This window comes from Artibeus jamaicensis, unplaced genomic scaffold (genome assembly GCF_021234435.1).
Source record: "Artibeus jamaicensis isolate MK-2021 breed Jamaican fruit bat unplaced genomic scaffold, CSHL_Jam_final contig_497, whole genome shotgun sequence".
Taxonomy (NCBI): domain Eukaryota; kingdom Metazoa; phylum Chordata; class Mammalia; order Chiroptera; family Phyllostomidae; genus Artibeus; species Artibeus jamaicensis.
The window spans coordinates 2,760,651-2,778,087 of record NW_026521863.1 but is presented as its reverse complement, the minus strand read 5'-3'; the positions used below and the strand labels follow the sequence as shown (position 1 = coordinate 2,778,087).

The following is a 17,437-nucleotide window of genomic DNA, read 5'->3' as shown; positions in this document are numbered from 1 at the left end:
TGGGCTTCTGAGATTGTATTCTTCCCTCCCACTCCGTAAACTGAGGAAGGTGTTTTCCGTAGAATCTTCTGCAGGGGTTACCGACAGGAAGGTAACGTATTAACAGGGCCCACTCTGTGAATGCATTTCAGCACCTGTGTCCTTTAACTGACTGAGCAGGATGGAGTCAGACCTTCGCAACAACACACAAGATGTGTTCTGTTCTGTAGTTAAAATGACAATGGCCCATCGTTTTCCCTGTTACATTTTTCAAGTGAAATTTACATGAGCAAAGCCAAAAAAGGAAATAGCACCCTTTCTGAAAGATTTTTAAGGAAAAATGAATGAAAACAAAATAGAAAATCTGGCTGCAAAAGCCTTTTCTTGCAGCAAGTATATTATGGACACAGTAAGGTTTTTTTTTGGAAGCTGCAAATGTTTGATGGGCCCGGTTTTCCCAATGTTTGTCCCACTAACTCCTGTGCCACACCTGATGCAAATATTTCGTTCTGGGTCTATAAACTCACCTTCTTTGTCACTGAAATTCTTCCCCAACAGAATTTTTTTCCTTTTTTGGAGAATAATTTTATACAGCTGGTGGTGTTGGCAATAATATATTAAAAGTTAAATTTATGTCAACATCCTGCTATTATATTGACATCAAATCATTAAGAAATCTCCATGATGTAAATTAATTATCACAATTGTATTGGCATGAATACATAATTGCGTTATTCACGCAAATAATTAAACACACGCCTCTGAAAACACACTATAATAGTGGAATAAAATGTAATTATTCTGGCTCCTTGACGATCCATTTAGGTGCTCAAGACTTCCAGAATTGCCATGAGAAGGGGGCACAAAATGAGGACATGTGATTAATGTTATCGATGCAAAGATGGAGACTCTGAGACAAGACAGCAATGGGAAGAATCACAGGGAGTACCAGGCGGCCCGTTTAGGGCACATTTTTATTGTACAATTGCCTCCACAATTATTGTTGCAAAGGAGGTAGGTTATTTTATTGTTGCTAATTTGAAGTCTCTAAGGACCTCTCACATAAAAAGGTTGAAGCCATTAAAACACTAATATTATTCTAGAACACAGCAGAAAAAAGTAATTAACCTGTGTTTTCACAGGTTATCTCTTGCAACCCCACGAAAATGTAATTACTGCCCACCCGGGAGCTCAGAGTTTGGTTCTGACGTTCACGGATGTCCTCGTGCTTCCCAGGAAGAGGAAGCCATGATGCTGACGGGATTGAGGGTCCTTGGGGAGAAGGTGTCTCATTGTATTGCCTTCCCGTGGCTAACAACATGGACGGCAGAGCCTGGAAGGTTCTGTGGCAGCTTCCGCCAATGAGCGGTACTTCCAACAGCGAGGACATCAGCTGAGGGGCCAAGTGAGCAATGAAATTGGCACCACACCAAGTCTTTGGGCACCTCCCTCTTACAACCAAATTCTCCCAGAGAGCCTTGCAGCTCCAATTCCTCCCAGAGTAATTAGAATCTCATCCACATTTAGGGGAAACAAGCAAAATTCACACGCATGCATTGCAATAAAATCGTGTCAAAATGGAAGCTCCCCCCACTGAAAACACCACAATAGCCTTATAGCAGAGTGAGTGGAAATGGTGCAAGGAGAGAGAGGAGTTGGGTCAGTCCCCTATCAAGTAGATTTTCTAGAAAAGGGGAAGCTCATCCTTGATGGAGTGTGCTTAATTAGACATCAAAGTCCTCGGTACTGCTCTGAAGCCCAGGCCCTGTGTTGTTAATCCCAAAACAGACTGATCAGACATGTGCCCTGAACTTCACATTGCGTTATTAAAAACATGTCTCATAGCATCTCCTGATAATATGCCCGGTGTGGTAAGACTGTGTTCTTGCAAAGCCATCACTTGTATATAATTCACATAAAGTACTTTTAAAATTTAAAACCAGCAGGATTTGTAGTTCCAGCCAAGAGGGAGGCGTAGATAGATAAACTGTGCCTCCTCACACAACCAAAAGAAGGACAACAGCAAATTTAAAAACAAAAAACAACCAGAACTGCCAGAAAATCAAGCTGCATGGAAGTCCAACAAAAAGGAACATTTATCCATACTGGTCGTAGAAATGGAAGCTGGGCAAAGAGGACTCACAGCAAGGAGGTGGCCCCACATTTGCATGAGGATAAACCAGGAGGAACAACTGGAGAGCAAAGACAAACCCCACAACCTAGGGCTCCAGTGTGGGGAAATAAGACTCAAAACCTCTGAATGAAAAAGCCCGTGGGGGTTGCGGCAGCAGGAAGAACTCCCAGCCTCACAGGAGAGTTTGTTGGAGAGACCTACGGGGTTCTAAAATGTACACAAAACCACCCATGTGGCAATCAGCACCAGAAGGGCCCGATTTGCTTATGGGCAGTGAAGAAAGTGACAGAAAGCTGGCCTAGAGCCGAGCAAGTGTCATTGTTCCTTTTCAGACCCCTCCCCCACATTCAGAGCCACAATACAGCGAGGTGGGTTGCCCCACCCTGGTGAATACCTAAGGCTCTGCCCCTCACTATGAAACAGGTGTGCTGAGACAAAAAAATATATGGCCCAAATGAAAGAACAGATTGAAGCTCCAGAAAAAATATAAGTAAGTGATGAAGAGATAGCCAACCTATCAGATGCACAGTTCAAAACACTGGTAATCAGGATGCTCACAGAAATGGTTGAGTGTGGCCACAAAATAGAGGAAAGAGTGAAGGCTATGAAAAGTGAATTAAAGGAAAACGCACAGAGAACCAACAGTGATGGGAAGGAAATCAGGACTCAAATCAATAGTTTGGACCAGAAGGAAGAAAGAAACGTTCAGCCAGAACAGAATGAAGAAACAAGAATTCAAAAAAAAAAAAAAATGAGGAGAGGCTTGGGAACCTATGGGACAACTTTAAACATTCTAATATCTGAATCATAGGGGTGCCAGAAGGAAAAGAGGAAGAGCAAGAAATTGAAAACTTGTTTGAAAAAATAATGAAGCAGAACTCCCCCAATCTGGCAAAGGAAATAGACTTCCAGGAAGTAGGATCTCAGAGAGTCCCAAAGAAGTTGGACCCAAGGAGGAACACACCAAGCCACATCTTAATTACATTATCTAAGAATCCTAAAAGCAGTAAGAGAGAAGGAAACGGTTACCTACAAAGGAGTTCCCAGAAGACTATGAGATGATTTCTCAATAGAAACCTTGCAGGTAAGAAGGGGCTGGAAAGAAGTATTCCAAGTATGAAAGGCAAGATGACTCTATCCAGCAAAACTTTCATTGAGAATTGAAGGGCAGATAAAGTGCTTCCCAGATAAGGTCAAGTTAAAGGAGTTCATCATCACCGAGCCCTTAATATATGAAATGTTAAAGGGACTTATCTCAGGAAAAGAAGAAGATAAAAAATATGAACAGTGAAATGACAACAGACTCACAACTACCAACAACCAAACCGAAAAAAAAAATAAAAACAAACTAAGCAAACAATTACAAGAAAAACAGAATCACAGAAGTAGAGATCACATGGAGGGTTATCAGTCGGGAGTGGAAAGGGGGAGAGAATGGGAGAAAAGATATGGGGAATAGGAAGCATAAATGGTAGGTACAAAATAGACAGGAGGAGGTTAAGAATAGTATGGGAAATGTTGAAGCCAAAGAACTTATATGTATGACCCACGGACATGAACTAAGGGGGGAATGTGGGTGGGAGGAGGGTGCAAGGCAGAGGGCAATAAAGGGGGGAAAATGGGACAACTGTAATAGCATAATCAATAAAATATATTAAAAATAAAATAAAACTAGCATCATTTACAAAACAAACTGAAAAATAATTTCAATACGTGTCTTTCAGGGGGACCATTTGTAAATCCACAGGGGAGATTTGCCACATGAGTCAAACATGAATCAACAAAGGACTCAGAATCTGTCCTTTGGAAGGGAGGCACTGACCACCCCTCTGGGGACAGAGGAGACCATTGCCAGTGTTCTCCAGAGGGCCAGTCTCCTGAACTTTGGGTGTTTTTGTCTTCTGAATGTTTAGTAAAGAACTATACATCCAATCTTGTTTAGGACTGGAAAGCAGTGTTATGTCACAGAAAGTCATACCGGTTGCAAGAATAAAACTATGGGAGCCTTGGGAAAATTGTGTGTTAAGTACGAAGATGCAGATGAATTTACAAATAAGGTGGTTTCCCCCTAGGAAGTTACCTTAAACTAAAAACTATTGTGCATCCAGACTTCCCTGAAAAAATAATATTTTCTGTAAAATATTTATAGCGTAAGTAAAAGATAGTGCTTTCTATAAGAGTATATATATATTCCTAGTTTGAAAATACTGGAACTTTATAGGTCGGCTGTTTTTGAGGTAGCAGACACCCTGCAATCTTGACTGACCTTGGCCAGCCTGGCTGTTTTCCCAGGCTCCCCCTTTACTGACACAGAAAGGTACCACCTTTCCTAACTATGGGCTTCAGGTCCATAGGAAAGGCTGGGAGCCATATCACAGGTGATGCTCCATGGCTTTCTAATCATCCGAAGCCACTCCCATGGCTTTGAAGTTAGTTTTGGAAATTAGATTCCTAATATATTCAGGCCCTTGAATAAGGTGGCTGTTGGGAAGTAATAAAAAATCTCAAGGCTCGTTATATATTTTTTGCTTTTTTGATTTTGAAATGTTGTATTATGGTGGCCCACACAGATGGGAAAAAAAGCCACACCGTGTCCTGTTCACTAGCTTGGTTATTTCGGGTCATCTGGAACGAGGAACAGGAGGAAGCGTAGCGGTCTACTAGTAGGTTAAGGACGTATTTTTCTGTCCAAACGTTTTCCACAGGCCTTGCGTCGACAACATGACAGCGTTGCCCATTAGCTCTGAACTAACTGATCTCAGCTCTCTGTGTTTGAAAAGTGGCTTTCCTAGGGCAGCAATTAGCAGGGAACAGATATGAAATACAGTTCACTCTGTTTCTCCTCGGTGGATACATTCCGACTACTTACCCAGAGCACTCTCTCACTGTCTGCGCCTCTTTATCCTTCTCCCATTTTCACCCTAGAGAAAAAAACCGAGAAAACAAGAAAGGGTGCACAGATGTCAGCGCATCTAAGAGCAGATGAGCAAACTCAGTGTCAGGTGCACGACTGAGCTGCTCTGCGAACTTCACCTTAATAAACATTTTGAGAGCATGTATTTTGATCGGTTGGTTAAAAATCTTCTCAACTAGTGAGCACTGAAATATACTTTTAAATGTTTCATGCTCAAAACTATGTATTTTGTGATTTGTCAGGATTTACTTAGTAAGTGTGAAACCACTTTTTGTGGGCTTAGTTCTAATAGATTTCACCTTGATTTTAAAATACATTCCTTTGGGTGTTGTGCACTACACAATTCCAGGAAAAAATTAATAATTGACACTTACTAACTTTTCAACACTACCTGCTACATTTTAACTACTTGACTGATTTCTAACTACTTTAAAAAATGTGCCACACTCAGGAGGGTAGTAGCTAGTTGTTTATTACATGAAACTTGGAAATATGCTTTGGCTAAATTATGAGTCACGTATTACAAGTAACAGTGGACATCTTTGTTTTGGATTTCCACACATATGCTATTTGCAATTGTTTATGTGTGTTGGAATCCCTTGCATTTAAATGGCTCATTATGTAAATATTTAGGAACTACTTGGGTATTTATTTTCTTGGAAACTTCCACTCCATTACTGAACTAAGATGATACCCTAACATTGAGTGCTATAGTGTATGTTTAGGAAAGAACACATGAATATTAAAATCTGGATCGAATCACATTCAGCTTCTGAAAGTAGAAACATAATGCTCAAAGTTGGGCTAAACATCGTTGGTAGGTCCTACTGCACCCGGAGTGTCATGGTCAGAGGTCCCTGGGGAACGAGGCTCAACTTTGCTTCCTTTCTGGTTCGGAGAGCTGCCCCTTCCCCTTCCCAGGCAGGGGAACCTGGGCAGCAGGACAGTTCACTGTTGCGAATTTATGGACTCTTTGGCAAGCTTGTGCCTGTTTCAGTGCTGAAATTATGATTGAACTGGCCGTCGTGAGCTCCGAAAAGCCAGCCACAGCCCTGGTGAACCGAGGCTGCTGGCCTGGTTTGCAGATCATGAACTTCTGCACAGGACCAGGTGGGGTTTGTGTCCTCACTCTTTGAGAGTTGACCGTTTTTGGTTGGAATTTATTGGCCTGTGCAGGTCAGCTGCAGAATGGCACCAGCTTTGGCAAGTCCTGCCACGAACTCAGAATGAGATGGGACCTGGGTGAGTGGCAGAACCAGCGAGCGTCAGAATTGCTCTGGGGAATGAAAGTTCACGTGTCAAGTGCGAGGATGTATATCCAGGAAACCGGGGAACAGGGACTTTGTGCTGTGGGAGCTGAGACGTATGAATAGTGCGTCAGAAAGGGAGACCACTGAGCGAGACGATCTACGTAAAGAGGGCCCCTGCCACCTCCAGGTGGGGTTCCAGTTACCATCCCCGTCACAGAGAGAAGATGAGGTAACTTTAAAAATGGCAGGTCCTGCCCAGCCCAACACTCTCCTTTAACCCCCAAGTCTGGCTTCTCAGGAAACGCTCATGGCTTAGTTCAGGGGAGGAGTTGATATTACAGGTGATAAAAACATGTTAACTTTGTTTTAACTCTCCTCACTCTTGATCAGCATAATCCATGTGTCCCTAGACGTTCTGCACCATGCTGCCCTTCACCAGCTGAGAAGTATCATGGGCTCTGACTGCGTCATTTGGGCTCTTTCTGGATTAGTTATGTTAGCACCTCGTTCTCTTCCCAGTGACCGACTGAACACGTCATTGGAAATACCACTTAGCCACAGGAAGACAAAATTTCCACCCCGCTTTAGGAGATCAGCTGAACCTTGGAAAGTTGGAGTACGTTACTCACTCTTTATGAGAGGAAGTGAGGGTCAGGTTGACACTGGGCGGTTGGAGTCCTTGGCCCCATGGCATCCGCGGTCCCAGCCCCGCCCCGTGCCACCCGCAGCTGATGAATTGCCACCTGATGCTGGGCCCAGGTCCTGCCTTCACTGGGGGCTCCTCCCCCTGTGACGCCCGACTCAGCTGCAGGCTGCCTGGAATCGCGGGGGGCTCGTTCTGCCGCACCCTGTGGACGGGTGGGTAAATGAGCTGTTCGCTAACTGCTCACGGGCTACTACCATGTCTGTTTTTTATTATTATGCAAAATCCAAAGATGGTCCCTTCTATTCCATATTCTTTCCAGCCATTCTCAAGAGTACACACTGTTAGTGCTTGGATATGTGTGTTTTTATATAGAAATGTTTGGCTATTAAAGAGTGCTTTCTGTAATGTACTGTGACCTTAAGCGACTCTTTTAAAATATATATATATATATAAAATTCTCTATATATGCACCTATATGTGTGTATATGTACACATGCACATATATATGTATTTTTGTATATATTACATATACACATACACACACAGCATTGGCAGAAGTAAGGCCTGCGTGCGTGTGCTTGGTAGGGTAATCATATGGGTGTAATAATTTATAGTTTTACTTTGAACATTTCACCTAAAATGGCCTATGGTGTGCTTGAGTGTGATATTGCTGTGTTACAGAATGACATGCTTATGATTTTGTAGTGAAAGATTCTGTAATGCAAAAGGGGTGTTATTTGTGCTGGGCCCTGCACATATATGTACATACATGTAAACATGAAAGACTACACATGTGCACTCATGTACATATGTAGGAATGCATACACAACTGACTTTTCATTTTTATCACTATTATTTATACATAGGAAATGAAGTCACAATCCTTGAAATTATAACGGCAAGCGCACGGAGACGCAGTAGCTGGCACAGAATTCAATTAACAGATAGCCATCGCCCCGGCTGCCTGCGTGCGGTAGAAATACAGAGGCATACTAATAAGTGATACTGAAAGCCATGGCGTTTATCAGCCAGCAGCCAGACAGGGGCCCACGTGTGGGCAGACAGCAGTGCCTGAAGATACTTAATACGAACCAGCTCTCTCCGTTTAAGGATTTGTGTTTAATCACTCAGCAACATTTTAAAAGGTCCTGGTTGGCAAGCTTTTCGAATGGAACTGCTTCAGTGAGAAGACGTAAGCGGTTATTTTGCTGCATGTGGTCGAGAGGGCCGGGGGGGGGGGTGGGAGAGGACCCGAAGAATCATCAGTCTGTGTTTATACTTGTAAATGCTTTTCCTTGTCATTTGCTGACCTTTGGGCTACTGTCCAAAGTGGTTTGGGGCTTTTTCTAAGGAAACAAGCAGGCGCACTCACTAACACAGCAGGCAGAAGGCTGGCTCCACAAAGCGGCACCTTGCCGATTCTCAGCTGAAGACGGCTTGGAGAGGTATTATTCTCAAATTTTAGTAGAAGATGAACGCCAGGTGCTCAGCAACTGGAGGCTGTTTTGTTTTATTTCTTCATACAGGTGAGCTATTTCTATACGAGGTCAAAGCCATTTCTAAGTGCCTTTCTAGGTATTTCGTGTGGAGCGCAAGCAAAGAAAGGGTAGGATGAGATGGGGAACGCACACCCTTACAGAAGCAGGGTGTGGACTTATCGGAAGAATGTGACCCCAAGTATTTGACAAAAAGGAAAACGGTCTTCTACTGAAACAGATTAGAAGCTGCGACTGTGAGTGCCAGGATGAAAATCCTCCGCACACAGAAATGGTTCAAGAACAGAAGTCTGTTGGCTTCTGGGTCACGCAGTTTGCCTGGAGGTATTAGGTCGCATTTGCTGCAAGCAGACACCTGGGGGATCCGCCTGCTTAGCAGATGGCTGTGCTAGGGGACCCTCTCCTGCGCTTGGTTCCTGGAACCAGTCAAACCTTCTGTAAAGCTCTTAGTTCTCCAAAGTGAAGGCTAAGGGAGGGGGGGATGGAGGAGACCGAAAGGAGAGCCTTGCTGTAGCTGCGGCCGAGGGGAGCAGGAATATATTCTATTTTCCCTTTCTTTTTCAAGTACTTGGGTCTTTTTGAATAGTTCTCCTCTGAAGTTCAAGCCTTTATTTTTTTAAAGTGAAAAAACAAAAACAGCAAACTAAAGTCCTTGTAGAGGCCAGACGTCAAGTCCTTTCATGCTACTGGAGTTTCAGGCATGCTGGTGTTTTTAGCAGTAAGAACATGACACTGTTTCGTATGAGACTGAACGATCATTTTCAAATCCAACCCTCCACTGGCCAGGAGCCAGATTCCGAGAGCCAAGGCTCTGCTACTTGTCCCGTGGTAGTCAGTGGCTCTTCCTCACTGGCAGGCCCAAACTATTTATTGTCCTGAGGGATTCCCCTGTCCACAGAGTAACCTCAAAATTAGGTCTGAAACCTGATCTTCTCTGCAGGCAATGGCTGGCTCCCGAGGAAGACCCTCGGTGTGGCACCAACATCTTATCTCTCCTTCTGTGGTTTTCTCTCCCGTCGAGTCGCTGTGGCTGTGCACGCCCGGATTCACGGCACTAATGTCTGCAAGGATCCTGTGTAGCCAAATGAGGGCAACAGAGTAGCCGAGTCCAACAAATGTAGTGTCTCTTAAGCTTGATCTTTACAAATCAACGCAGAAGAATGCTGTCAGTAGAGTGAAAGTACTATTAATGGTTCAAGTGGTGAACTTGGGTGTTTCTGTTTGAGATGAGTATTCTATAGAAAATGAACTATAGAATGCAGATTCTCCTCCATTCTTTCCATGTTCATAAGTTTCAGGGGTGTCAAGAAGTGAGTATTTCTCACCAGTCCTATTACAGTGGAAAACCTCCAGTGATCCTTGAAATATAACAGCTGACATGGGCTTCTGAATTCTTACAAAGGATGGGTTGGGTTATAGAAAACGACATTTTACAGAAAAATTACTGAATACCTGTTCTCATTAAAAAATTAGGTTCTGTTTTAGGAAAAATAATATATTCAGGTTTAATGTTGCACATAATTGTATAACCTTGATATAAAAATACATTACCAAAGACTTCTCTTGGTTGTGCCAGGAAGCTGTGAGCATGACTGTGTCTATCTCTATATGCGTGCAGATTGAACTGTTAACACACACCGCTGAATGGATCAGTTCTAAGAGACTGAACTATAGTTTAAACCCTGCCCCCCACACACACAATGATAATTGCTCGGATCAGTAATCCACGCATCCCACCATTCTGGTCAGAAGTGGTACAGACCTTCTTTTAAATGTAAAAACTGTGGTTGACTAAGATAACACAAATCTCAAGTTTTAAAGAATTAATTACTTATTTATTCTTTATTATTTATTCCGAAATGTTTGAATAGCTTTAATAGTAGAATTTGTGGGGGATATAGGGGAAAAAGCAGATGAGGTTCTGAATTCAAGTTCAGATAATCTAGCCTAGGTCAAGGAATGAGCCTCCATGGTCAAGATTAAGCATTTGGAGATGATGTGTACTTCCTAGGTGGTAACCCACTGCACCCAGCTCTCAGTTCTGCAAAGACTCAGAGCAAACTTGCAGAACAATGGGTCATGGCCAGGCTGCCTGGGCAGCGCAGACTTTAGGTGTTCAACTTTACCTTCCACGTTAGACGTGTATGATATGCATTTATGCAAATTTTTCTTGGCCCTTTAATAAATTTAATATTTGTAATCCTTAGTCTATAAAGTTTGCAAAAGCAGTGTTTAATTTGACCTAATTTGCCCTTTTAGGTTTCAAGGATTCCTGATTCTATGATGTAACAACAGAGGTTGTGGGATGACTGAGTCACTCACCCCATCTATGTATCTCACGATTTTCTAGACTTCAAACATCAGCTCCTATTCTCCATGAGTCTAGAACCTCACAACCAACCCACTGAGGAAGATTTGGGACAAGATTTTGCACAATGACAGCCAACTGGGCTCTGCTGGGGGGCTGCCTCCTGCTTTAGTTCCCAGGTCAAGGTCAGGGGGAAGGAAGGATGCCCTCCATTCCAGTTTTGTACTGAGAGTACTGGGAGCCCCAGGAAGAGGAAAAGGGGGTTATAAAGTTATGAGCAGAAAAGTAATATTAGTGCTGGGGTTTCCAGAAGAAATGGTTGGAACTGTACAGAGACGAGTGCAAAACTGCTACTGATACTGGGGAAAGACGAGGAGAGCCAGCAATGCCATCACTGGGGCTGTGGGAAGGACATGCAGAGCTAAATGCAAGAGAAATCATGGACGTGAACTTGAAAGGACTTGGTACCCGACGTGGAGGCCGAGGTAGCTGAGGAGTCAGAAAGGCATGTGTTCACAGAAGTGGCAGAGAATGAAGCCACAGAAACTCCCTGAGGACACGGTAATTACAGGTCAGTAGTGATTTCCCCACAGTTGTTTTGGTGAAGTGCTAAGGAGGGAGCAAGCAGGTGGTTAGAAAGTGGATGCAGGAGTTCTCCCCTAACCTTTCAAAGAAGTTTGGCCTTGAAAGAAAAAAGAAAAGGGGAGTAGCAGGATCCCCAAAAACATCTTTTTCCTGCCAACATTAAGCCTATCTTTGGGCAGAGAGAAAAGATAAAGACTGAGGATGAAAGAGGATACGTAATGAGTGGAACAAGGTCCTGGAGATATCCGGTGGGCTGGGGGCTGAGCCCTCGTCCCTCAGACCCATCCCTGGCCGTGTGCATAGCCAGCTGGGCTGCTCACAAAACCGGTCTGAGCCCCTGCATCTTCCGCTGTACACTGGGCATGAACACGCCCTCTCTGCAAAGCCATGGTTAAAATTAAACACAAATCTGTGCAATGTGCTCAGTGAGAGTCTGAACAGCAGACAGTGGTCGGTGATGAGAATGAGGACAATGACAATAGCGGTGAAAATCTTCATGCAGCAGGGTCTAGGAGAGTCCCTAGGACACAGCGTGCGCTCCAGAGCAGGCGCCGGCTCCAGTGGAATTAGAGAGACATTGTGAGGTACAGGAAAGAGCTCACTCAGGACGTTATTGGCTGTCACCCTTCTCTTCCCTTTCCAGTCACTGTTATCACAGTGTGTTGATGTCCTGGGTCCCAGGCTTCCTTTTCAGGAGTTTTTGGAGTCAGAACCTGGCCGTGGATTGGCAAGTGTGGCCCAGGGGTTGGTGCGAGTCAGGGAGCGCCTTACGGTGCGGTACCTGCAAATGGAAGAAAAGCTGGGGACTAGAGTGTGCCCTGAGCGGAACTTCACATCTCAACAGCATGAGCTGAGCGAAGTGGGAGACTGAAGGGCCGTGATCAGAGACCACTCGGGGGAAGTAACAATGGTAGAGGCACAGGACAGGAGAGAGGTGCAACCCACAGGTGAGGGGGAGCTGTTCCAGGTGCTGAAGCTTCCTGATCAGAGGTGTGGGGGTGGCATCAGCCTCCCGGACCCCTGGCACCAGCAGCCACTCAGCTCTCTCCACGTGGCCGGCAGCCGCACTCAGACATACTGAGACAAGCAGTCGGGGGGGAGGCCCTTGTAACAAACCAGTGAGGAAGGACACACTTGCCATAGGACCAATACACAGATAGCAAAATCAGAAAGAAAAAGCCTCATCACTAAAAAAATTCACAGGCCCTGGGCCATCTGTGATCAGTCATTCAGTCTTACTGACACCGGGAAGGTGAGCTTTTTTCAACAGTACATGAGAGGACAGCCACACACAGCACGATGCCCATCGAGAGGTGCTGGCTCTGACACAGGATCTTTGTTCTCCGAGGCGGTCACCCCAGCGTCATGGGCATGTGGCCTTATAATTAAATTGGACTTGGAAAAGAAATAGCCTCCCAGATTTCTTTATTTTTACAAAGAGCCGAAACTTTTCCTAGGAGAAAATTCCCATTTCTTCAGTGTGTCACCCAAGTCAGACTCCTGTCAAGGAAAATTAGTCGATTAACAGAAAAGGAAAAAGAACAATCACTGCTGTTGAACCATAGAGTCTGACAATGACCTCCCTTTCTTTTACGCATGTATTTTGTGGTTGGGAAATTTTCCCTTAATATTCCCGAGAAAGACCCCTTTATTGCACAGTGAAGGGCATAATTCTCAGTTATGATGACACTCTTATTTTACAGCCATCGCTGGACAGGAAAGTGTGATCGAACTTCCAACTCTTCCCCCAGATTAATGTTGACCTCCTTGCATTTTGGTGGTGGTGGTGTGGGTGGGTACAAAGGTCTTCCTCCTCCTGACTGTTGAATGTTTCCCGGTCAATCAAGTAGCACAAAGACAGATGTGAGAGCCAAAGCCTAGAGCCAAACAAGACGAGACGATGAGTGACTGACTGGGTGCCAGGACAATGCTGCATGAGGAGGCTCAATCATTGCCTCCACCTACAGGTGGAAGCCAGCAACCAAAAAGCTGGCCTGGCTGACCCCAGCCTTTGGCACACAGGTAACTGCCTTTCAGTGAGCAAACTCCTAGTCATCCTTTCCTGTGCAGCTCAGGACTCTACCTTAGTTCAGACATTTCTGATTCTCCCTGAGGTCGGGTCCTCCCTCCCTTGCGCCCTCACAGCTGTTTGCTCATAAAAAAGGGTTGCTACCAGTCAGTGTAGCCACAGTTTCTCCTATAAATGGTGAATCTGAAAAAGTAGTATATTAGGATAGATATAAATATATCTTAGTCCTCACTTTATTGCCAGATTATGCAACTGAATTTCAGAAAGTTTAAAGTCTTGCCTGCAACAATAAGCGGTACGGTCAGATGTGAACATGCAGAGGCCGTGGATTTTCCTAAAAGCAGACAGGCTTTGCTTCCTCACGGAAGTGCTCCACTTGGACCATCAGAAATTCTTAGCTAAGTTATTACCCCCGAACTCTTGGTTAAATGTCACCTAGCCAGGCAACTAATGAATAGATGTATTTCCTGCCACGGAGCCAGTGTCAGTCTAGGAGCCTGCTGGGAATGTGCACCCAGCCCTCCACTGCTGTCTGTAGGAGAGAGAGGCTGAGGTCCTGTCCTCTGGCCTGTGATGCCAGAGGCTGTCTCTGGCTCACTGAGCCCTGGAAAGGGACTGAGACTCCCTGAAACCTTCATGTGCCCCCCACACCTGGGTCAAGAGGACAGACCTGAGTGAGGACTAGATTGCAGGCCATCTGTGCAAACATCTGGGGTCTCCTGCCTAGCAAAGCTGCTGAGTGCAGGACCCTCCAGAACATCTGCAAATCCTGCAGAGAAGGTTCAGGAGTTCCAGCCCGTACAGGCACTCAAAGACCAGCCCAAACAGCCCCCGTGATTCCCAGATCAGGAGGCCCCACACCCTGCCCTTCCCACAGCACTCTCAGTGCCAACGATTGCACTCCCGGAGTCCGTTCGGTGTCAACGGAAAATGCCAGTGTCTCCTCTTCCTCAAGCTTTTGCCCAGTTTGGACGCTCACCCCCTTGACCATGGCTATGCATTTAGTTATATATTCACCCTTCCCCTAAATACACGGAATCTTCCCATCTCACTCACTGCTTGTCAGTCTCCGGCTAGCTCAGAGCTGTCTGTCTTGTGCCCGCCACCAGTCCCTGCTACAGGCGTCCCCCTGGAATGGTGTTGACAGGGCAGAGGCTGGGCCCTGCAGCGTCTGTTGGGCAGTACTGAGCCCTGTCCACTCCCTTCCAGCCGGGGCTGCCTGCGTTGTCACGCCCGCGAAGGTGCACGCAGAGCGGCCGCCCAGGGAGTGCGCACCACAGGGACCCAGCCGTCAGCGCTCCGTCGTGGATTCATACTCCGCGTTGCTCCACGTGGATTGAAGGCACCGTCTCGGAGCAGCAGCAATAAGGGAGGACGACCACCCCACACGGTTTTCCACACGCTGGAGCCACGAGGCGGGGACACACCTTTCTGTGACTGCGTGTTTTTCTTGAAGTCCCTCTCTTAGCTAACGCATCACTTCTCCACATCCTGTTGCCCTTCTGAGCTTTTTATTCACTTATCACAGGTTTCCCAACAACAGCTCCTCTGTCCTAAATGCGTGATGAGCATGGTCTCATCCAGCCTCCAAACACCCCCATGGCACGGTGGCGGGTGCTGTTGTATCCATTTTAAAGATGAGAAACTGAGGGGAGGAGAAGGGATGCTTCCTGGCCACCCACGCACTGCGTACCACGCTGTGACACATCCCGAAGGTGAGCGAACAGAGGGGGCACGAGCTCTTGTGGGGCCAGGCAAGCTGATCCCACTCAGTGGGGAGTTGCAGCATCGGACGAGCGAGCTGGCTGGAACAGATGCCTCGTCATCTCCAGGAGGGACGACAGGGGTGCGTGATGCCAGCAGCGTCCAGGAGACAGTCTTCAAACAAGCTGTGGGGACTGCGTGCCCTGAACAAACAGTCCAGGACAGGATCTTACCAAACTGCAGGCTCAAGGCTGGGCCACGCGACCGGAGGGGGAGAAAGCCGCTGCCTTGCGAATCCAGAACTTGCTTCTAAAGGAACAGATGGAGATTGGGGGGTCCAGGGCCAGTTCTCCAGGCCTTGTGAATAGTGTTCATAAGCCTCTGCCATGGTTGCGGGGTTTAAGTGAAATTCCAGAATGTCCGCAGCTTTTCAAAGACCATAATTAAATTGGACTTTGAAAAGAAATAGCCTTTTGTTGCATATTGCTGTTAGAAAAAAGGGTTTGAACAATTTGCTTTTATCCCGTGGGAATGATGGGGGTATTTCTCCATCACTGGCGGGGTTCCTGTCACCATGCCATGGAGCTGTCGTATGGCCTGGTGACAGTATGTGAGGTGCAGCCCAAACACTGGGGTATCGAGGTGCTGAAGGCCCCAATCTCTGTATTAGATAGTGGGGGGCAGGTGCTGCTAGATTCTTTTGGTGACAATTTAAATAACAAGGCTTTTGGGACACTGAGGACTTCTGGGCTCATTTACTGATAATGTAAATAAAATAAATTATTTTTTTAATTTCCCAATTTTTTTGTTCATGACAGTTTCCTTGGCCTTTCTAATGATATTATTTTTCTGTTTGTTTCAGGAGGGAAGGGTATAGGCGCAGTCCACACTGTGCTGATGGAACGTGACCGCCATTGAATAATATGATACGTTGGGTCTCAAGAATATGTCACATGGAAATAAAACCCAGCTTCTGTCGGGTGCAGGGCCTATTTGCCTCCTGGGTTACTTCGACCATGAAATCAGTACATTTGATGGGATGACCTCATGCTTCCCATTCCTCGTTGAGGTCACATTTCTGTGTTTTACAGAATTTCCATGACATTCAAAGATGTGGCCTCTTCAGTAACGGTGGCAGGAAGATTCTGGAGAGGAAGGGAGGAAGAGGACAGGGCTGGGGGATTTTCCTCCCCTGCAGAGTGGGGTCTGGCCTCACTGGGCCCTTGTTCCGCTGCGCCCCTGCCGGCCTCCCCTCCCGAGGTGCACCCCCCGCCCTCTGCGGCTCTGAGAGGCAGGCTCTGCCTCGGGAACAGGCTGTAACCCTCCAGCCCTGCGCTTCTGGTGTCTCCCCACTTGCCCAGCGCAGCCCTGAATGGAGTCTTTGTAACAGCCTGGGAGACAGCTCAGATGCTAGGAGGAGGACCACATTCCCAAAGAATGTCTTTAAAGAGAAGCAAATGAAATGACCAATAAAAAAGGAATCTTCACAAGTTCCTATTGTGTCTTTGAAAAAGAAGTGCTGATGTATTTGGGTCTAACCCCCGAGGCCTGCGGGGAGCTGCCAAGCTGCCTCCCCCGCCCCTCGCCTCGCCTTGCCCAGGAGCCAAGGCTGGGACCAGAGCCCAAGTTAATGAATCTGCTTCCAAGTGGAGGAAGGAACAAGTAAACCACAGCTGTGAGTCCTCGGTCACTGGGGACTTCCATTTCCAACGCAGCCAGTTTAGAGTCTCTGAAATTATTTGATTGGGGAATGGGATAAAAAATGGATAATATCTGATTTGTAGAATAGTCCTGTAGGGGGAAACACTAATTTCGAATATCATTCATCTTCCTTTTCATCTGGTCTCTTCAAGCTGTAATGAAATTAGCTGAGGACCGAGTCCAGCCTCAGGAGGCCTCCAATGGGTTTGCACACTGAACTGGCAAATTAATCTCTGAACAGCTCACAGTTCAGCATCTATTTAGTCAATACTCAGTGAATAATAAAGGTTGAAAGCACATTTTTTAATTTGTCCATTTATTCATTGGGAAGTTTTCAATCAAGGCTACACCTTGAGATTTATTTCTTATTTCCAAAATCATGAACTTTCAATCTAACTGCAATTTTTTTCTCTGACTAAAACCTGAACTATTCAAGTCAATGTATTCACAAGTTAAACTTAGCAGACTGACTTGGAAGGAGAATTACAACAGGAGATAAGAAATATGTACGATTCAGCAGAGGAGTTAACCATGACACGTGCCTGAAGAATTATGCAATGAATATAATAGGAGGCATTATAGAGTAAGCAGGTTTATAAACTATGGAAATTATGCATAAAATAGGATTTCAGAATCTGAAGGTCATTACCAAATTTCTGCTCCTTGGGTGTATTACATACTGGACATAATT

At 45.6% G+C, this 17,437-nt stretch overlaps 1 long non-coding RNA gene across 1 annotated transcript; it reads left to right on the top strand.

Moving 5' to 3' along the window:
• Positions 1 to 10,683: 10,683 nt before the first annotated feature.
• Positions 10,684 to 16,491, top strand: LOC119034950 (uncharacterized). The gene is made up of 3 exons (XR_005079676.2): positions 10,684 to 11,298; positions 14,551 to 15,056; positions 15,908 to 16,491. It is a non-coding gene; the product is annotated as an uncharacterized LOC119034950 (long non-coding RNA).
• Positions 16,492 to 17,437: the final 946 nt, after the last annotated feature.